This window comes from Prionailurus bengalensis, chromosome X, assembly GCF_016509475.1.
Source record: "Prionailurus bengalensis isolate Pbe53 chromosome X, Fcat_Pben_1.1_paternal_pri, whole genome shotgun sequence".
In the NCBI taxonomy this organism is placed as follows: Eukaryota; Metazoa; Chordata; class Mammalia; order Carnivora; family Felidae; genus Prionailurus; species Prionailurus bengalensis.
In genome coordinates, this window is record NC_057361.1 from 63,881,915 (window position 1) to 63,903,977 (window position 22,063).

The 22,063-nt window shown below is 39.6% G+C and overlaps 1 protein-coding gene and 1 pseudogene across 4 annotated transcripts in view; one reads left to right on the forward strand and one right to left on the reverse strand.

Moving 5' to 3' along the window:
- Nucleotides 1-22,063, forward strand: part of ATP7A (ATPase copper transporting alpha) — a 191,110-nt gene that overhangs the window by 36,493 nt on the left and 132,554 nt on the right. The gene's annotated exons all lie outside the window — the stretch shown is intronic.
- Nucleotides 4,941-5,510, reverse strand: LOC122477684 (annotated as a pseudogene).

Here is a 22,063-nt window from a genome sequence, read left to right on the forward strand (position 1 = left end):
GCTAAAGTCTGGGATTGTGATGCCTCATGCTTTGGTGTTCTTCAAACTTACTTTGGCTATTCGGGGCCTTTTGTGGTTCCATATGAATTTTAGGATTGCTTGTTCTAGCTTCGAGAGGAATGCTGGTGCAATTTTGATTGGGATTGCATTGAATGTGTAGATAGCTTTGGGTAGTATTGACATTTTGACAATATTTATTCTTCCAATCCATGAGCACGGAATGTCTTTCAATTTCTTTATGTATTCTTCAATTTCATTCATAAGGTTTCTATAGTTTTCAGCATACAGATCTTTTACATCTTTGGTTAGATTTATTCCTAGGTATTTTACGCTTCTTGGTGCAATTGTGAATGGGATCAGTTTCTTTATTTGTCTTTCTGTTGCTTCATTATTAGCGCATAAGAATGCAACTGATTTCTATAAATTGATTTGTATCCTGCGACTTTGCTGAATTCATGTATCAGTTCTAGCAGACTTTTGGTGGAGTCTATCAGATTTTCCATGTATAATATTATGTCATCTGCAAAAAGCGAAAGCTTGACTTCATCTTTGCCAATTTTGATGCCTTTGATTTCCTTTTGTTGTCTGATTGCTGATGCTAGAACTTCCAGTACTATGTTAAACAGCAGCGGTGAGAGTGGACATCCCTGTCGTGTTCCTGATCTCAGGGAAAAAGCTCTCAGTTTTTCCCCATTGAGGAAGATATTAGCTGGGGGCTTTTCATATATGGCTTTTATGATATTTAAGTATGTTCCTTCCATCCTGACTTTGTCGAGGGTTTTTATTAAGAAAGGATGCTGAATTTTGTCAAATGCTTTTTCTGCATGGATTGACAGGATCATATGGTTCTTTTCTTTTCTTTTATTAATGTGATGTATCACGTTGATTGATTTGCGAATGTTGAACCAGCCCTGCATCCCAGGAATGAATCCTGCTTGATCATGGTGAATAATTCTTTTTCTATGCTGTTGAATTCGATTTGCTAGTATCTTATTGAGAATTTTTGCATCCATATTCATCAGGGATATTGGCCTGTAGTTCTCTTTTTTTGCTGGGTCTCTGTCTGGTTTAGGAATCAAAGGAATACTGGCTTCATAGAATGAGTCTGGAAGTTTTCCTTCCCTTTCTATATTTTGGGATAGCTTGAGAAGGATAGGTATTATCTCTGCTTTAAACATCTGGTAGAACTCCCCTGGGAAGCCATCTGGTCCTGGACTCTTATTTGTTGGGAGATTTTTGATAACTGCTTCAATTTGTTCACTGGTTATGGGTCTGTTCAAGCTTTCTATTTCCTCCTGATTGAGTTTTGGAAGTGTGTGGGTGTTTAAGAATTTATCCATTTCTTCCAGGTTGTCCAGTTTGTTGGCATATAGTTTTTCATAGTATTCCCTGATAATTGCTTGTATTTCTGAGGGATTGGTTGTAATAATTCTATTTTCATTCATGATTTTATCTATTTGGGTCATCTCCCTTTCTTTTTGAGAAGCCTGGCTAGAGGTTTATCAATTTTGTTTAGTTTTTCAAAAAAACCAACCCTTGGTTTAATTGATGTGCTCTACAGTTTTTTTTAGATTCTATATTGTTTATTTCTGCTCTAATCTTTATTTTTTTCTTTTCTTCTGCTGGGTTTAGGGTGTCTTTGCTGTTCTGCTTCTACTTCCTTTAGGTGTGCTGTTAGATTTTGTATTTGGGATTTTTCTTGTTTCTTGAGATAGGTCTGGATTGCAATGTATTTTCCTCTCAGGCCTGCCTTCGCTGCATCCCGAAGCTTTTGGATTGTTGTATTTTCATTTTCGTTTGTTTCCATATATTTTTAAATTTCTTCTCTAATTGCCTGGTTGACCCATTCATTCTTTAGTAGGTTTTCCAGACTTTTGGAGGTTTTCCAGACTTTTTCCTGTGGTTGATTTCAAGCTTCAGAGCATTGTGGTCTGAAAGTATGCATGGTATGATCTCAATTCTTCTATACTTATGAAGGGCTATTTTGTGTCCCAGAATGTGATCTGTCTTGGAGAATGTTCCATGTGCACTAGAGAATAAAGCATAGTCTGTTGCTTTGGGATGCAGAGTTCTAAATATATCTGTCAAGTCCATCTGATCCAATGCATCATTCAGGATTCTTGTTTCTTTTTTTTTTTAATTTTTTTAACGTTTATTTATTTTTGACACAGAGAGAGACAGAGTATGAATGGGGGAGGGTCAGAGAGAGAGGGAGACACAGAATCCGAAACAGGCTCCAGGCTCTGAGCAGTCAGCACAGAGTCTGACGCGGGGCTCGAACTCACGGACCACAAGTCCATGACCTGAGCTGAAGTCGGACACTGAACCAACTGAGCCACCCAGGCGCCCCCAGGGCCCTTGTTTCTTTATTGACCGTGTGTCTAGATGATCTATCCATTTCTGTAAGTGGGGTGTTAAAGTCCCCTGCAATTCCCACTTTCTTATCAATAAGGTTGCTTATGTTTGTGAGTGATTGTTTTATATATTTGGGGGCCCCCGTATTCAGCGCATAGACATTTATAATTGTTAGCCCTTCCTGATGGATAGATCCTGTAATTATTATATAATTCCCTTCTTCATCTCTTGTTACAGCCTTTAATTTAAAGTCTAGTTTGTCTGATATAAGTATGGCTACTCCGGCTTTCTTTTGACTTCCAGTAGCATGATAAATAGTTCTCCATCCCCTCAGTTTCAATCTGAAGGTGTCCTCAGGTCTAAAATGAGTCTCTTGTAGACAGCAAACAGATGGGTCTTGTTTTTTTTTTTTTTTTATCCATTCTGATACCCTATGTCTTTTGGTTGGCGCATTTAGTCCATTTACATTCAGTGTTATTATAGAAAGATATGAGTTTAGAGTCATTGTGATGTTTGTAGGTTTCATGCTTGTAGCGGTGTCTCTGGTACTTTGTCTCACAGGGTCCCCCTTAGGATCTCTTGTAGGGCTGGTTTAGTGGTGATGAATTCCTTCAGTTTTTGTTCGTTTGGGAAGACCTTTATCTCTCCTTCTATTCTAAATGACAGATTTGCTGGATAAAGGATTCTTGGCTGCATATTTTTTCTGTTCATCACATTGAAGATCTCCTGCCATTCCTTTCTGGCCTGCCAAGTTTCAGTAGAGAGATCCGTCATGAGTCTTATGGGTCTCCCTTTGTATGTTAGAGCATGTTTATCCCTAGCTGCTTTCAGGATTTTCTCTTTATCCTTGTATTTTGCCAGTTTCACTATGATATGTCATGCAGAAGATTGATTCAAGTTACGTCTGAAGGGAGTTCTCTGTGCCTCTTGGATTTCAATGCCTTTTCCTTCCCCAGATCCGGGAACTTCTCAGCTATGATTTCTTTAAGTACACCTTCATCACCTTTGCCTCTGTCTTCCTCCTCTGGAATACCAATTATGCATAGATTATTTCTCTTTAGTGCAATCACTTAGTTCTCTAATTTTCCCCTCATACTCCTGGGTTTTTTTAATCTCTTTTTCTCAGCTTCCTCTTTTTCCATAATGTTATCTAGTTCACCTATTCTCTACTCTGCCTCTTCAATCCGAGCTGTGGTCGTCTCCATTTTATTTTGCAACTCATTAATAGCATTTTTTAGCTCCTCCTGGCTGTTCCTTAGTCCCTTGATCTGTGTAACAATAGATTCTCTGCTGTCCTTTATACTGTTTTCAAGCCCAGCGATTAATTTTATGACTATTATTCTAAATTCACTTTCTGTTATATTGTTTAAATCGTTTTTGATCAGTTTGTTAGCTGTCGTTATTTCCTAGAGGTTTTTTTGAGGGGAATTCTTCAGTTTTGTCATTTTGGATAGTCACTGGAGTGGTGCAGAACTGCGGGGCACTTCCCCTGTGCTGTCTTGAGTAACTTGTTTGGTGGGTGGGGCCGCAGTCAGACCTGATGTCTGCCCCCAGCCCACCGCTGGGGCCACAGTCAGACTGGTGTGTGCCTTCTCTTCCCCTCTCCTAGGGGCGGGTTTCACTGTGGGGTGGCGTGGCCCGTCTGGGCTACTTGCACACTGCCAGGCTTGTGGTGCTGGGGATCTGGTGTATTAGCTGGGGTGGATTGGCAAGGTGCACAGGGGCCGGAGGGGTAGGCTCAGCTCGCTTTTCCTTCGGAGATCCGCTTCGGGAGGGGCCCTGCGGCACCGGGAGGGAGTCAGACCCGCTGCCAGATGGGTGGCTCCGCAGAAGCACAGCGTTGGGTGTTTGCGTGGTGCAAGCAATTTCCCTGGCAGGAACTGGTTCCCTTTGGGATTTTGGCTGGGGGATGGGTGAGGGAGATGGCACTGGTGAGCGTCTTTGTTCCCCGCCAAGCTGCGCTCTGTTGTCCGGGGCTCAACAACTCTCCCTCCCGTTGTCCTCCAGCCCTCCCACTCTCCAAGGAGAGCTGTTAACTTATAACCTTCCAGATGTTAAGTCCCTCTTGCTGTCAGAACACACTCCGTCCAGCCCCTCCACTTTTGCAAGCCAGACCCCGGGGACTCTGCTTTGCTGGCGGGCCACCCCTCCGCCCCGGCTCTCTCCCACCAGTCCGTGGAGTGCGCACCGACTCTCTGCCCTTCCTACCCTCTTCCGTGGGCCTCTCGTCTGCGCTTGGCTCTGGAGACTCCGTTCTGCTAGTCTTCTGGCGTTTTTCTGGGTTATTTAGGCAGGTGTGGGTGGAATCTAAGTGATTTGCAGGACGCGGTGAGCTCAACATCCTCCTACACCACCATCTTCCGCAAAAGTATTTAGTGTTTATTTTTGAGAGAGAGAGAGCACATGAGCGGGGAGGAACAGAGAGAGAGGGAGGCACAGAATCTGAAGTAGGCTTCAGGGTCTGTCTGAGCTGTGAGCACAGAACCCGACATGGGTTTGAACTCACTGTGAGATCATGACTTGAGGTGAAGTCGGACACTTAACTGAGTGAGCCACCCAGGCCCCCCAGTAACTTCTTTTTTTAAACTTTTATTTGTATTTATTTTATGCAGAATTCACTCCCAGGCCATCAGTTTTTGTATCTTCAGTTTCTTCTGGCATATCTTTTTCTTCTGTGTAACCTTCTCTTCTGGTTTAGGAACAACCTGTCTTTTCAGTCAGAATCATCTCAGTGTGGCAGGGAGAGCTCATGTATGGTTTAATCTGACCATGAGCTCTGTAAGTTCTATGCTGCATCTTGGAGGCTTTGTTCACCTGGATGTACTTAATGACCAGAGAATCGACATCTAAACCACTAAGTTCAGCATTACTCTGCATTTTTAAGCATGTGTAGTAAAAATTCTGCACCGTTTTTGGGCCATTTAGCCTGTGTCCGGCACCACTGTTATGCCTGAGCACACCTACCACCTCCACCATTGTAGCAATGGAATGGTCTTGAAAGTAACATCTTTCAGATCCTTGATGGCTTTTCAGATATGCGTACCGTTGATGGCCTGGGCAGTTTCACATGTGTTCTTAAAGTAGGCATGAAGATTTGAACCTCTTGATTTGCATAATTTTGTAGAATTTTCTGGGTCAAGTGAACAGCAAACCATTTTCAGAGATCACCTCAGGCTGCTTGTGGGAAAAGAGTGAATAAGTAACTTCTATTGAGTTTGTTCCTCTGATATTTGTTTATAAAATAGATACAACAAACAGGTTGTTCAGGGTTGTAGAATAATATGTTCCTAGATTCTAGATATTGTCTACATCATCTTTATTGATTACTCTACTTTTTTGTAGTAATTACGGCTAGTATTGCTTCATTATTACTTGGGTATTTATTTATGGTGATAAAAGCATAATATTGTACTGTTTATATAATTGTACAGTTTTTACAATATTATACAGTTTACATAATAGTTAAGTCCCATGATTATAAGAAGTTCAATGGGCATAAAAAAGTTGATTGGAAGCAAGCACAGCTGAATCTAAGTATGCCAGCATACTACTGGTGGGACAAGGATTGCATGTAAGCATGCTTTGGGAATCTGAATATTTTAGTGATAGAACAGAGCCCATCAGTTAATCCATTGGATGTTGGTTAAGAGAAGTTTTAAAAAATTATTTATTTATTCATTGTTTAAAGTTTACTTACGCTTAAAAAATTTTTGTAATGTTTATTTATTTTTTGAGAGAGAGAGGCAGAGTGTGAGCATGGGAGAGGCAGGGAGAGAGGGAGACACAGAGTCCAAAACAGGCTCCAGACTCTAAGCTGTCAGCACAGAGCCCCATCACGGGGCTCGAACTCACGAAGCATGAGATTATGACCTCAGCTGAAGTCGGACACTTAACCGACTGAGCCACCCATGCGCCCCAAGTTTACTTATTTATTTTTAGAAAGAATGAGAGGGTGGGGAGGAGCAGAGAGAGAGGGAGGGAAGGAGAGAATCCCAAACAGGCTCCGTGCTGTCAGTGCAGAGCCCACGAACCGTGAGATCACGACCAGAGCAAATACCAAGAATTAGACACTTAACTGACTGAGCCACCCAGGCGCCCCAAGAACTTTTTTTTTTTTAAGTAGGCTCCATGCCCAAGGCAGGGCTTGAACTCATGACCCCAAGATCAAGAATCTCATGATTACTCACTGAGCCAGCCAGATGCCCCAGTTGAGAAAACTTTTTGCAGAGTAAAACTTTTCTTTTTCCTGAACATAGTTCCTGTTTGTAAATTGAGACCTACATCATTGTCTTTAATGGCCATATGGTTTTTATTATACATATATTAGTCTTGAGTTCTTGCTTGCAAACAGCATAAAGCTATTTTGACTCACTTAACCAGACAAGGAATTTATTGGTAGGCTACTAAGATTGCTTATACAGTGAACATGAAAGATGGCCAACCAGGGTTGGAAAGTAGGCAGGAACCCAGTGAGGCTAAAACAGGCCAAGGTTACACCCCAGGAGCAGTTTGGTGGTGACCTCTCCAGTGTCACTGCCTTTCTCAAGACTTTTTTGGCATCTTGACTCTTCTACTGCAACTGCTGTGAATTCTCTTTAACTATGACTGTATATTTGTGTCACTCCCTCAGGATTCAAAACTCTAGGCAAAAGTAGCTGCCCAGTCAAGTCTAGAATCATTTAGCAGCATCTCAGCTTCAATGATGAAGGGAAAAGGAATATCCCCTCATCCCACTTTGGCTTCAGTATTGGGGACAGTATTGTTTTTTTTTTTATTAAATAAAAAAAATTTAATGTTTATTTTTGGAGAGAGAGAGAGAGAGAGAGTGCACGTGTGCTAGCTGGTGAGGGGCAGAGAGCAGGAGACAGAATCTGAAGGAGGCTCCAGTCTCTGAGCTGTCAGCACAGAGCTCAAGGAGGTGCTGGAACTCACAAACCCTGAGATCATGACCTGAGCCACAGTCGGATGCTTAACAGACTGAGCCACCCAGGTGCCCCATGGGGACAGTGTTCTACTGCCTATTGGCAGGACACTCACTCACAGGAGGGGATTTCTGTAACCTAGGAAATGTGTTTGGATTCTGGGTAGCCAAAAATGTGACAACTATCTGTAATAGTGTGGATATACAAGTTTATTTAATTAATTAATGCCCTGTTGTGTAAAATTTAGGTTGTTTCTTAGTTCTAAGCTACATGGTAATAAACACATTTTACTAATCTAGTGGGAAAATACTGCATCTTAGTTGTTTCAATTTGTAATTATTACTATTATTTACTATAATGTTGGAACTTTAATAGTAAAACTTAAAGAAAAAATATGCAGGGAAAACAAGCTCTCACATTTTGCCACTAAGAATATAAATTGTTTGGGATGAGCACTGGGTGTTGTATGGAAACCAATTTGACAATAAATTTCATATATTGAAAAAAAAAAGAATATAAATTGTTAAAGTGTTTGGAGTTAATTACATCATTTAAAAAATTTTGACATTAGGCACCTATTTTGTGTTAAAACATATATAACAGTTTTAACCAATTTTTGAAATAATTTTTTAACGTTTATTTTTGAGAGAGAGAGAGAGAGAGAGAGAGAGAGAGAGAGAGAGAGATATCACCAGTGGGGGCAGGGCAGAGAGAGAGAGAGAGAGAAAGACAGACAGAATCTGAAGCAGGCTCCAGGCTCCAAGCTGTCAGCACAGAGACCAATGCGGGGCTCGAACCCACAAACCGTGAGATCATGACCTGAGGTGAAGTCGGATGCTCAACCGACTGAGCCACCCAGGCGCTCCAAATTTTAACCATTTTTAAATGTACAGTTCTGTGGCAGTAAATACATTCACATTGTTGTGGGACTATCACCACCCATCTCCAGAACTTTTTCATCTTCCTCAGCTGAAGCTTTTTTTTGATGTTTCAAGTTTTTATTTAAATTCTAGTTAGTTAACATATAGTGTTCATTAGTATCAGTAGTAGAATTTAGTGATTCATCACTTAATATAACACCCAATGCTCATCATGATAAGTGCCCTCCTTAATACCCATCACCCAATTAACCCATCCCTTCCAGCAAGCCTCAGTTTTCTCTCTATAGTTAAGAGTTTGTTGTATGATTTGCCTGTCTTTTTTCCCCTTATGTTCATCTGTTTTGGTTCTTAAATTCCACATATGAGTGAAATCATATGGTATTTGTCTTTGTCTGACTGACTTATTTCTCTTAGCACAATACTCTCTAGGTGCATCCACATCTTTGCAAATGACAAGATTTCATTATTTTTTATGGTTGAATAATATTCCATATATATGTGTGTGTATGTGTATCTCATATCTTTTTATATATATATATATATATTTTCAACATTTATTTATTTTTGAGACAGAGAGAGACAGAGCATGAATGGGGGAGGGTCAGAGAGAGAGGGAGACACAGAAACCGAAACAGGCTCCAGGCTCTGAGCTGTCAGCACAGAGCCCGACGTGGGGCTCGAACTCACAGACTGCAAGATTATGACCTGAGCTGAAGTCAGATGCCTAACTGACTGAGCCACCCAGGCGCCCCTCATATCTTTTTTTAATGTAATTTGTTGTCAGATTAGCTTACATACAGCACCTAGTGCTCATCCCAACAAGTGCCCTCCTCAATGCCTATCACCCATTTTCTCCTCTCCCCCACCCCCATCCACCCTTAGTTTGTTCTCTGTATTTAAGAGTCTCTTGTGGTTTGCCTCCCTCCCTCTCTGTAACTATTTTTTCCCCTTCCCTCCCCCCATGGTCTTCTGTCCAGTTTCTCAAGATCCACATATGAGTGAAAACATATGATATCTGTCCTTCTCTGTCTGACTTATTTCACTCAGCATAATACCTTCCAGTCCCATCCACGTTGCTGCAAATAGCATGAATTCATTCTTTCTCATTGCCAAGTAGTATTCCATTGTATATATAAACCACATCTTCTTTATCCATTCATCAGGTGATGGACATTTGGACTCTTTCCGTAATTTGCTTATTTTTGGTAATGCTGCTATAAGCGTCAGAGTGCATGTACTCTTTCAAACCTATATTTTTGTATCCTTTGGGTACATACCTAGTAGTACAATTGCTGGATTGTAGGGTAGTTGATTTTTAACTTTTTTTGAGGAACCTCCACACTGTTTTCTAGAGTGGTGGCACCAGTTTGCATTCCTGCCAACAGCGTAAGAGGGTTCCCCTTTCTCTACATCCTCACCAACATCTGTTGTCCTCTGTGTTGTTAATTTTAGCCATTCTGACTGGTGTGAGGTGATATCTCACTGTAGATTTGATTTGTATTTCCCTGATGATGGGTGGTGTTGGGCATCTTTTCATGTGTCAGTTGGACATCTGTATGTCTTCTTTGGAAAAATGTCTATTCATGTCTTCTAACCATTTCTTCATTGGATTATTTGGTTTTTGGATGTTGAGTTTGATAAGTTCTTTATAGATTTTGGATACTAACCCTTTCTGCCATATGTCATTTACAAATATCTTCTCCCATTCCAAGAGTGACTTTTAGTTTTGTTGATTGTTTCCTTCACTGTGTAGAAGCTTTTTATCTTGATGAAGTCCTAATAGTTTATTTTTGCTTTTGTTTTCCTCTGCCATGTCTAGTAAGAAGTTGCTACAGCCGATGTCAAAGATATTGCTGCCTGTGTTCTTCTGTCTCACATTTAGGTCTTTCATCCATTTTGAATTAATTTTTGTGTATGGTGTAGGAAAATGATCTAGTTTCATTCTCTGCATGTTGCTGTCTAGTGTTTCCAACATCATTTATTGAAGAGACTGTCTTTTTTTCCATGGGCTATTCTTTCTTGCTTTGTCAAGGATTACTTGACCTTATAGTTGTGGGTCCATTTCTGCGTTTTCTATTCTGTTCCATTGATCTGTGTGTCTGTTTTGTGTCATAACTGTTTTGATGACTACAGCTTTGTAATATACCTTGAATTTTGGAATTGTGTTTTAAAACTCCCAGATTTTGGGGCGCCTGGGTGGCGCAGTCCGTTAAGCATCCGACTTCAGCCAGGTCACGATCTCACGGTCCGTGAGTTCGAGCCCCGCGTCAGGCTCTGGGCTGATGGCTCGGAGCCTGGAGCCTGTTTCCAATTCTGTGTCTCCCTCTCTCTCTGCCCCTCCCCCGTTCATGCTCTGTCTCTCTCTGTCCCAAAAATAAATAAAAACGTTGAAAAAAAATTAAAAAAAAAAAAAACTCCCAGATTTTAGGGACCTGGTATGGTATGGACTCATGCTGGTCCTGTGAGGGAGTTTCTCGCTGTGCTGGAACTGGTGCAGGTTTGTCTCAGAACAGCAGTTGTAACAAAGCGCAGTCATGTGAAGTTTAAGTAAAGTGCAACAAAGAGCCTGCTCCCCTGATTCTGCCCTTCTTCTCTAAGGGAGAACTGCAGCGCCCTCAGGGATCCACACCAGCCATGCTCTGGACCTCTAAAACACCAGTCTTTAAGCCTTGCTGGTTGTAAAAACTTATAAAAATCATTTCCTCTTGGTTTTCCAGTCAATGTCTTTGAGGAAGTGTTTTTCTTGTGTGGTCCCTTGTGCACTCCTCTCTCTCTGTCTCTCTCTCTCTCTCTCCCTCTCATCTCTCCTCTCTCCTCCCTCCTCCCTCCTCCCTCCTTTCGCTTCCCTCCTCTCTTCTCCCCCTCTCTCTCCCTCCCCTCTGCAGCACCAGCCATCCATTTTTTCCCCAAATCACATCTGCGTGGTGTGGGCTCTACCAAGATGTGGGCTCCTCTCTCCCTCTAACTTGTGCATTTTGTTCAGTCAGTCTTTAGATAGATTTCTTGGGTGTTTGGAATGATTTGGTATTTATCTAGCTGTGTTCCGGGGATGAGGCAAGTCTAGGGTCCTCCTACCACTCCACCATCTTAGCTCCTGTCCTCAATTTATAATTTTTAAATATGAATTTAATTTGTTTATTACTATTTTGGATTTCTTATTTTGTCATTGCCTAATATATATATTACATATATATTTTTTTACGTATATATATCTTATATATAATTTATCATAAAATTCATTGTATTGAAGTATATAATTTAGTATTTTTTAGTGTATTCACAGATTTGTGCAACCATTACCACTAATTCCAGAACATTTCATTATTCCCCAAAAGAAGCTCCATGCATATATATATATATTTAAAAAATTTTTTTTAACATTTATTTATTTTTGAGACAGAGAGTGAGAGAGCATGAACAGGGGAGGGTCAGAGAAAGAGGGAGACACAGAATCTGAAACAGGCTCCAGGCTCTGAGCTGTCAGCACAGAGCCCGACACGGGGCTCAAATCCACGGACCGCAAGATCATGACCTGAGCCGAAGTCGGACGCTTAACCGACTGAGCCACCCAGGCGTCCCAATGCATATATATTTTTGTAGTTTGTTTACATAGTGCTTTTTGCCACACAAAATTTTAAAATTTCATATAATTAAATTTAAAAATCTTTTCCTTTATGTTTTCTGCTTTTGCCTTATGCTTAGCTTTCTAAGCCTACCCACCCCAGGTTTTGTGGTTGCTATTGTTAATTAGTATTGATTTTTATATCTTTGTAGCATTTTTGTTTTGATTTTTTTTGTTGTTTTTTATTTTGGTAGGCTTTACACCCAGAACAGAGCCCAAGGTGGGGATTGAACTCATGACCCTGAGATCAAACCCTTCAGCTGAGATCAAGAGTCAGACACTTAACCGACTGAGCCAACCAGGCACCCCTACTTTTTTTTAAAAGCAATCTCTTTGCCATTGTGGGGCTCAAACTCATGACCCCAAGATCAAGAGTTGTATTGCTCTACCGACTGAGCCAGCCAGGTGTCCACTACAAGGCTTTTTCATAATTAAAAATTATAAAGACATTTTAATGTCTGGTGGGGGTAATTAGCATCATTATCCTTTTAGGGATGCTTTTTATAAAATTAATGACATACTTGAAAACCTTGGTCAAACTGCGTTGTTATTTTCAGCCTCAGCAAACTTTTATTGTTTGTAGTTTACTTGTTCTTAATCAGTTATAGGAAATATAAAATATGTGCTTTTTCAGCTTATTCTGTATAATGGTTAAATACTGACAATTGGTTTTAGTTTTCTTAGATACTTACATTTTTTTAATGTTTATTTTTTAGAGAGAGACAGAGTGTGAGCAGGGGAGGGGCAGAAAGTGGGAGACACATAATCCAAAGCATGCTCCAGGCTCCGAGCTGTCAGTACAGAGCCTGACATGGATCTTGAACCTACGAACCGCGAGCTCATGACCTGAGCCAAAATCAGATGCTTAACCGACTGAGCCAGCCAGGCGCCCCAGTTTTCATAGATATTTAATGTTTTTTTTATCATTGGTTTGTAAGATGGATTTTTCCTTATGAACAAAGTGATGTCATTATAAGCAGTCTGTTATTTACCTACAGATTATATCTGGCAAACTTGAATCAAATGATGATTTTGATGGAGGGAAAAAGCCTTCCAACTACCAATCTTCTTAGAATTTAAGCGACTGCTTCACCAATACCATATCATCCCATTGTGTGGTTGAAAAGTATCTGACACATTTTAAAGTTAAATAGTTGAATCCTATTACCCTCTATTCTTCAGGGATAAAAAATGGCTTTGTCTGAGGTAGTACAAGTTTTATCTATACTAAAAACATGTTTTTTCCTCTGTGTTGTTGACATGGCAGCAGATGCTCAGCACTGGTGGAAAGGCACCTAGGAACTTGAGAACTATTTCTCAGTTTGTGAAGAACCTGTCCACACCTGTGTTCATTGCAGGATACCAGTATTTTTCAAGCATTTTTCCTACCCTACCCTTTACCTTTGGCTCGTTTTGTTTTATGCCTTTTGCAGACATTGCCCTATTAGGTTAATCCCTTTGAGGCTATTGTTAGCTCTGGACTCCAGCTCTGGATTCCTGAATTGGCTGTATAAGCATGAGTAAGTCTGAGTGTTAGCTTCCTTAATTTTAAAAGGAGGCTACTATATTTATATTGCAGGATTGTTGTGAAATTCACATATATGAAAGATATCTCAACTATGCAATGCTATAGGCATCTGAAACATCTGTACTATTATCATAAGGACAGCTCTTTTGTAGAGACGCGATGATTAGTCCATGAGTCACAACAATGGCCAGGAAGATACCCTTTTCTTAATTTGAATGTTCTGTTCTTTTTTTTTTATTTTTATTATTTTTTATTTTTTTAAATTTTTTTTTAATTTTTTTTATTTTCAACGTTTTTTATTTTATTTTTGGGACAGAGCGAGACAGAGCATGAACGGGGGAGGGGCAGAGAGAGAGGGAGACACAGAATCGGAAACAGGCTCCAGGCTCCGAGCCATCAGCCCAGAGCCTGACGCGGGGCTCGAACTCACGGACCGCGAGATCGTGACCTGGCTGAAGTCGGACGCTTAACTGACTGCGCCACCCAGGCGCCCCTGTTCTGTTCTTTATTTGACCTTATTAATATGTCTTAAGTATTCACTCCTAATTTTTTGGGACCGGTCAAATGAAAAGAACAATTATGTTTTGAAACATGCTTGTCTACTCCAGCAATTTCATCTAGAATATTCATCCTCTATTTATATAATGATAGTTGTCATTATTATTAAAGAGATTAGGCACTCAGTATTTTGAAAACAGGTTAAAGAATAAGATGGCTCAGTTGGGTGGCTCAGTTGGTTAAGTGTCTGATTTTGGTTCAGGTCATGATTTTGCAGTTCGTTGGTTCGAGCCCTGCATCAGCATCAGGCTCTGTGCTGATAGCTCGGAGCCTGGATCCTGCTTCAGATTCTGTGTCTCCCTCACTCTCTGCCCCTCTCCCACTCACGCTCTCTCTCTCTCTCAAAAATAAACAAACATTAAGAAAATAAAGAATAAGATCAGTTTTCATTTTAAAGGCTTAATCAATTTATAAGAAAGAGATGCATTATATAAAATAATAGAGAAGTTAATGTTTTCCCTTTTTGTTTGCAATTTAGAGGTTGTAATGATTTTATTTTGCGGGGTTTTTTTTACTTAAAAAATTTTTTTGTGTTACTGTTTTTTTTTTTTTTTGAGAGAGATAAAGAGAGACAGAGACAAAGAGATAGAGGGAGACACAGAATCTGAAGCAGGCTGCAGGCTCTGAGCCGTCAGCACAGAGTCGTCACGGTCCCGAACTCACAAACCATGAGATCATGACCTTAGCTGAAGTTTACATTTAACTGACTGAGCCACCCAGGCACTCCTGTTTTTTTTTTTTTATTATTTAAAAAAATTTTTATGTTTGTATTTATTTTTGAGAGAGAGACAGAGATATAGCATGAGCCGGAGAGGGGCAGAGAGACAGAGGGAGACACAGAATCCGAAGCAAGCTCCAGGCTCTGAGCTGTCAGCATAGAGCCTGATGGGGGGCTTAAACTCAAGAACCACGAGATCATGACCTGAGCCGAAGCCGGACACTTAAAACCGACTGAGCCACCCAGGCACCCCTATTTTCTTTTAAGTAAGCTCTAGGCTTAACATGGGGCTTGAACTCATGACCCCAAAATGAAGAGTCGCATGCTTTACTGACTAAGCAAGCCAGCCAGGCACCCCTAGACGTGGTAGTAATTTTAAATAAAAGCAATTGGGTAGGAAACAATTAAATTGATTTGGTAATATTATATAGATTCCATCAAGGCAACTCATTTAATATTGTTTGCATAGGTAGAAATCATCAATTTATTTATTTTTTTTGGTAAATGTTTATTTTTGAGAGAAAGAGAGAAAATGAGAACATGAGCAGGGGAGGGGGCAGAGAGGGGAGAGGATAAAGGATGAGAAGCAGGCTTTGCACCCACAGCAGTGAGCTCGACATGGGGCACGAACTGCAACATCATGACTTGAGCTGAAGTTGGACACTCAACCAACTGAGCCACCCAGGCGCCCCCATCAGTTTGTTTAACAACACAGCCCTGGTATAATAGGGGGGTTTTGGCTAGTTATATGTTTGAGTTTATCATTGGTCTCACTTATTGAAATATTTCTGTTTTAGTAACACTTCTACACATTCCCTATATTTTTATTCTTTATTTCCCCTTAAAATGAGCTTTTAACTTTTTTAAAAAAGTTTTTTTTATTAAAAAAATTTTTTACATTTATTTATTTTTGAAGACAGAGAGAAACAGAACACAAGTGGGGGAGGGGCAGAGAGAGAAGGAGACACAGAATCCAAAGCAGGCTCCAGGCTCTGAGCTGTCAGCACAGAGCCCAATGCAGGGCTCGAACCCACAAACTGCGAGATCATGACCTGAGCTGAAGTCGGACGCTCAACCGACTGAGCCAGCCAGGTGCCCCGAACTTTTTTTTTTATTTTAAAAAAAATTTTTATTTAAATCCAAGTTAGTTAATATATAGTGTAATGATGGTTTCAGGAGTAGAATTTAGTGACTCATCACTTACATATATAACACCCAGTGCTCATACCAACAAGTGCCCTCCTTAATGCCCATCACCCATTTAGCCCATCCCCCCACCCAGTACCCCTCCAGCAACCCTCGATTTGTTCTCTGTATTTAAGAGTCTCTTATGGATTGTCTCCCTCTCTGTTTTTATCTTATTTTTCCTTCTCTTACCCTATGTTGATCTGTTGTGTCTCTTAAATTACACATATGAGTGAAATCATGTAATAGTTATCTTTCTCCGACTTATTTAGCATAATGGATTCTAGTTTCATTTACATTGCAAATGGAAAGATTTCATTCTTTTTGATCACTGAGTAATAGTCTAGTGTGTGTGTGTGTGTGTGTGTGTGTGTGTGTGTACACATCTTCTTTACCCATTTGTCAGTTGATAGACATTTGGGCTCTTTCCATAATTTGGCTATTGTTCATAGTGCTGCTGTAAGCATTGATGTGCATGTGCTCTTTGAATCAGCATTTTTGTATCCTTTGGATAAATACCTTGTAGTGCAATTGCTGGATTGTAGGGTAGCCCTCTTTTTAATTTTTTAGGAACCTCCGCACTGTTTTCCAGAGTGCTGTACCAGTTTGCATTCCCACCGTCAGTGCAAAAGTGTTCCCCTTACTCTGCATCCTTGCCAACATCTGTCTTCAGATCGATTTCTTGGGTATTAAGAGTGATTTGGTATTTATCTAGCTGTGTTTCAGGGATGAGACAAGTCTAGGTTCCTTCTACCACATATAAAAAGCCAAAACCCCCCTGTATTCCTGCGTTGTTAATTTTAGCCATTCTGACTGGTGTGAGGTGGTATCTTATTGTGGTTTTGATTTATATTTCCCTGATGACGAGTGATATTGAGCATCTTTTCATGTATCTGTTAGCCATCTGTGTCTTCTTTGGAAAAATATCTATTCATGTCTTCTGCCCATTTCTTCACTGGATTATTTGGTTTTTGTGTGTTGAATTTGAGGAATTCTTTATAGAATTTGGATACTAACCCTTTATCTGATCTGCCATTTGCAAATATCTTCTCCCTTTCTGTTGGTTGCCTTTTAGTTTTGTTGATTGTTTCCTTCACTGTGCAGAAGAAGCGTTGTATCTTGATGAGGTCCAATAGTTCATTTTTGTTTTTGTTTCCCTTGCCTCTGGAGACATGTCAAGTAAGAAGTTGGCTTCAGTGGAGGTCAAAGAGGTTATTGCCCGTTTTCTCCTCTAGGATTTTGATGGTTTCCTGTCTCACATTTTGGTCTTTCATCCATTTTGAATTTATTTTTGTATATGGTATAAGAAAGTGGTTATTCCTCTGCATGTTGCCGTCCAGTTTTTCCAGCACCATTTGCTGAAGAGATGGTCTTTTTTCTACTGGATATTCTTTCCTGCTTTGTCAAAGATTAGTTGGCCATGCATTTGTGGGTCTATTTCTGGATTCTCTATTCCATTGATCTATGTGTCTGTTTTTGTGCTAGTACCATACTGTCTTAATGATTACAGCTTTGAGGTATAGCTTGAAGTCCGGAATTGTGATGCCTCCAGCTTTGGTTTTATTTTTCAACATTACTTTGGCTATTCAGGGTCGTTTCTGGTTCCACACAAATTTTTGAATTGTTTATTCTCACTCTGTGAAGAATGCTGGTGTTATTTTAATAGGGATTGCATTGAATCAATAGGGATTGCATTGAATAGAGATTGCTTTGGGTAGTATTGACATTTTATTTTATTTATTTATTATTTTTTTTAAAAAAATTTTTTTTTCAACGTTTATTTATTTTTGGGACAGAGAGAGACAGAGCATGAATGGGGGAGGAGCAGAGAGAGAGGGAGACACAGAATCAGAAACAGGCTCCAGGCTCCGAGGCATCAGCCCAGAGCCTGATGCGGGGCTCGAACTCACAGACCGCGAGATCGTGACCTGGCTGAAGTCGGACGCTTAACCGACTGCGCCACCCAGGCGCCCCAGTATTGACATTTTAACTACATTTATTCTTCCAATCCATGAGCATTGAATGTTTTACCATTTCTTTGTGTTGTCTTCAATTTCTTTCATAAGCTTTCTATAGTTTTCAGTGTACAGATATTTTACCTCTTTGGTTAGGTTTATTCTTAGGTATCTTATAGTTTTTGGTGCAATTATAAATGGGATCGATCCCTTAATTTCTCTTTCTGCTGTTTCATTTTTGGTGTATAGAAATGTAACTGATTTTGTACATTGATTTTATATCCTGTGACATTGCTGAATCCAGGTGTCAGTTCTAGCAGTGTTTTGGTGGAGTCTTTCAGGTTTTGTGTGTACATCATGTCCTCTGTGAAGAGTGAAACTTTGACTTCTTCCTTGCCAGTTTGTATGCCTTTTATTTTTGTTGTCTGATTGCTGAGGCTAGGATTTCCAACACTATGTTGAAAAACAGAGGTGAGAGTGGACATCCCTGTTGTGTTCCTGACCTTAGGGGGAAAGTTCTCAGTTTTTCCACATTGAGGATGATATTCACTATCAGTCTTTTGTATATGGCCTTTTGATGTTGAGATTAAGATGTGTTTCTTCCATCTGTACTTTCTTGTGTGTTTTTATCAAGAAAGGATGCTGTATTTTGTCAAACGCTTTTTTCTGCATCTATTGAAAGGGTGATGTGGTTCTTATCCTTTTTTTTTTATTAATGTGATATATCATGATGATTGATTTGCAGATATTGAACCATCCCTGCATCCCAGGAGTAAATCCCACTAGGTTGTGGTGAATAATTCTTGTAATATATAGTTGGATTTGGTTTGCTAGTATCTTGTTGAGAATTTTTGCATCCAGGTTCATCAGGGAAATTGGTCTATAGTTCTCCTTTTTAGTGGGGTCTTTTCTGGTTTTGGAATCAAGGTAATGCTGGATTCATAGAATGAATCGGAAGTTTTCCTTTCATATTTTTTGGAACAGCTTCAAAAGAATAGGTATTAACTCTTCTTTAAATGTTTGGTAGAATTCCCCTGGAAAGCCATCCAGCCCTGGGAGCTTTGTTGGGAGCTTTTTGATTACTGATTGCATTTCTTTACTGGTTGTGGGTCTGTTCAATTTTTCTATTTCTTCCTGTTTCAGTTTTGGTAGTTTATATGTTTCTAGGAATTTGTCCATTTCTTCCAAATTGCCCAATTTGTTGGCATATAATTACTCATAATATTCTCTTATAATTTTATTTCTGTGGTGTTGGTTGTGATCTGCCCTCTTTCATTTGTGGTTTTATTTATTTGGGTCTTTTCCTTTTTCCTTTTTGATTTTTTGATAAATCTGGTTAGGGCTTTATCAATTTTGGTTTCATTGATCTGTTTTTTTTTTAAATTTCAATATCATTGATACCTGCTCTAATCTTTATTATTTCCCTTCTTCTGCTGGTTTTGGGCTTTATTTTCTGTTCTTTTCCTATGAGCTGACTTTTTAAAAATCTTTTTTTCCCTCAGCTTTATTGAGGTATAATTGAGAAATAAAACTTGTCTATATTTAAGGTGTATAACATGATGTTTTGATATACATATCCATTGTGAAGTGTGGTCAAGGTAATTAACCTGCAGTCAGTAATTGACCTGCAGTCAAGGTAATTAACATATCCATCACTCCTCATAGTTACCCTTTTTTTTTAAATTTATTTTTTGAGGGGCACCTGGGTGACTCAGTCGGTTAAGTCTTTGACTCATGCTGTCTCTGTCTCTCTCAAAATAAATAAATAAACTTAAAAAAATGAAATCTTATTAAAAAATAAGATTTATTTTTTGAGAGAGTGAGTGAGCAGGGGAGGGGCAGAGAGAGAGAGGGAGAGAGAGAGAATCCCAAGGAGGCTCCAAGCAGGCTCCACACTGTCAGTGCAGAGCCTGATGTGGGGCTTGAACTCCTGAACTGTGAGAGTGTGACCTGAGCTGAAATCAAGAGTCGGACGCCTGAGTTAGCCACCCAGGTGTCCCTGTTTTTTTTTCTTTTTTTAATTACCTTTTTTGTTTTTGAGAACAATTAAAATCTCTTTTAGCAAATTTGAAGTATACAATATTATTAGCTATAGTCACCATGCTATAAATTAAATCTCTAGATATTCATTCTATGTAACTGAAACTTTGTACCCTATTTTTTATGTTTTTATTTAAATTCCAGTTAACATACAGTGTAATATTAGTTTCAGGTGTACAATTTAGTGATTCAGCACTTCCATACAACACTTAGTGCTCATCACAAAAAGTACATTCTTTAATCCCCATCACCTATTTAACCCATCCCCCTACCCACCTTCCCTCTGGTAACCATCAGTTTGTTCTCTATAGATAAGAGTCCTTTTCTTGTTTGTTTGTTTGTTTTTTACCCTATGATTTGTTTTGTTTCTTAAATTTCACATATGACTGAAATTATATGGTATTTGTCTTTCTCTTCCTGATTTCACTTGGCATAATACTCTCTAGCTCCATGCATATCATTGCAAATCGCAAGATTCATTCTTTTATATGGCTGAATAATATTCCATTATAAGATTTTATATATATATATGAATAAATTTATGTATTAGAATAAATATATATACCACTTCTGTTTTTCCTTTTATTTATATTTTTAATTTTTTTTAATATGAAATTTATTGTCAAATTGGTTTCCATACAACACCCAGTGCTCATCCCAACAGGTGCCCTCCTCAATACCCATCACCCACCCTCCCCTCCTTCCCACCCCGCCATCAACCCTCAGTTTGTTCTCAGTTTTTTAAGAGTATCTTATATTTTGGCTTCCTCCCTCTCTAACCTTTTTTTTTTTTTCCTTCCCCTTCCCCATGGTCTTCTGTTCAGGTTCTCAGGATCCACATAAGAGTGAAAACATATGGTATCTGTCTTTCTCTGTATGACTTATTTCACTTAGCATCACACTCTCCAGTTCCATTCACGTTGCTACAAAGGGCCATATTTCATTCTTTCTCATTGCCACGTAGTATTGCATTGTGTATATAAACCACAGTTTCTTTATCCATTCGTCAGTTGATGAACATTTAGGCTCTTTCCATAACTTAGCTATTGTTGAAAGTGCTGCTATAAACATTGGGGTACAAGTGCCACTATGCATCAGCATTCCTGTAGCCCTTGGGTAAATTCCTAGCAGTGCTATTGCTGGGTCATAGGGTAGATCTATTTTTAATTTTTTGAGGAACCTCCACACTGATTTCCAGAGTGGCTGCACCAGTTTGCATTCCCACCAACAGTACAAGAGGGTTCCCGTTTCTCCACATCCTTGCCAGCATCTATAGTCTCCTGATTTGTTCATTTTAGCCACTCTGACTGGCGTGAAGTGGTATCTGAGTGTGGTTTTGATTTGTATTTCCCTGATGAGGAGCGACGTTGAGCATCTTTTCATGTGCGTGTTGGCCATCTGGATGTGTTCTTTAGAGAACTGTCTATTCGTATTTTTGAGAGAGGCAGAGACAGAATTTGAGTGGGTTAGGGGCAGAGAGAGAGGGAGACACAGAAGCAGAAGCAGGCTCCAGGCTCTGAGCTGTCAGCACAGAGCCCAACGTGGGGCTCGAACTCACAAGCTGTGAGATCATGACCTGAGCCCAAGTTGGATGCTCAACCGACTGAGCCACCCAGGCGCCCCTTTTTATTTATATTTTTAAATTTAAATTCAAGTTAGTTAATGTAGTGTTTTCAGTATGCCGCATCTCGTTTATCCATTCATCAGTTGGTGGACATTTGGACACTTTGTGTATTTGTCTATCATTGATAATGTTGTAAACATTGGGATGCATGTATCCCTTCAAATTAGTATTTTTGTGTTCTCTGAGTTGATAACTAGTAGTGCAATTTGGATCATAGAGTAGTTCTAATCTTAACTTTTTGAGGAACCTCTGTACTGTTTTCCAGAGTGGTTGTACCAGTTTGCATTCCCACCAACAGTGTGAGAGCGTTTTCCTTTCTCTACATCCTTACCAGTATCTGTTGTTTCTTGTGCTATTTGAGCCATTCTGACTGGTGTGAGGTGATATCTTATAATTTTGATTTGTATTTCCCTGATTATGAGTGAGAAACTTTATATCCTTTGACTAATATTTCTTTATTTCTCTACCCCCCAGCCCCTGGTAATCACCATTCTAGTCTCTTTTTCTGAGTTTGACTTTTTTAGATTTCACATATAAGTGAGATCATGTAGTTTTTGTCTTTCTGTGTCTGGCTTATTTCGCTTAGTATAATGTCTTCCAGGTCCATTCATTTATTTTCCTTTAAAATTAAAAAAAATAATGTTTATTTATTTTTAAGAGAGAAAAAGAGAGCAC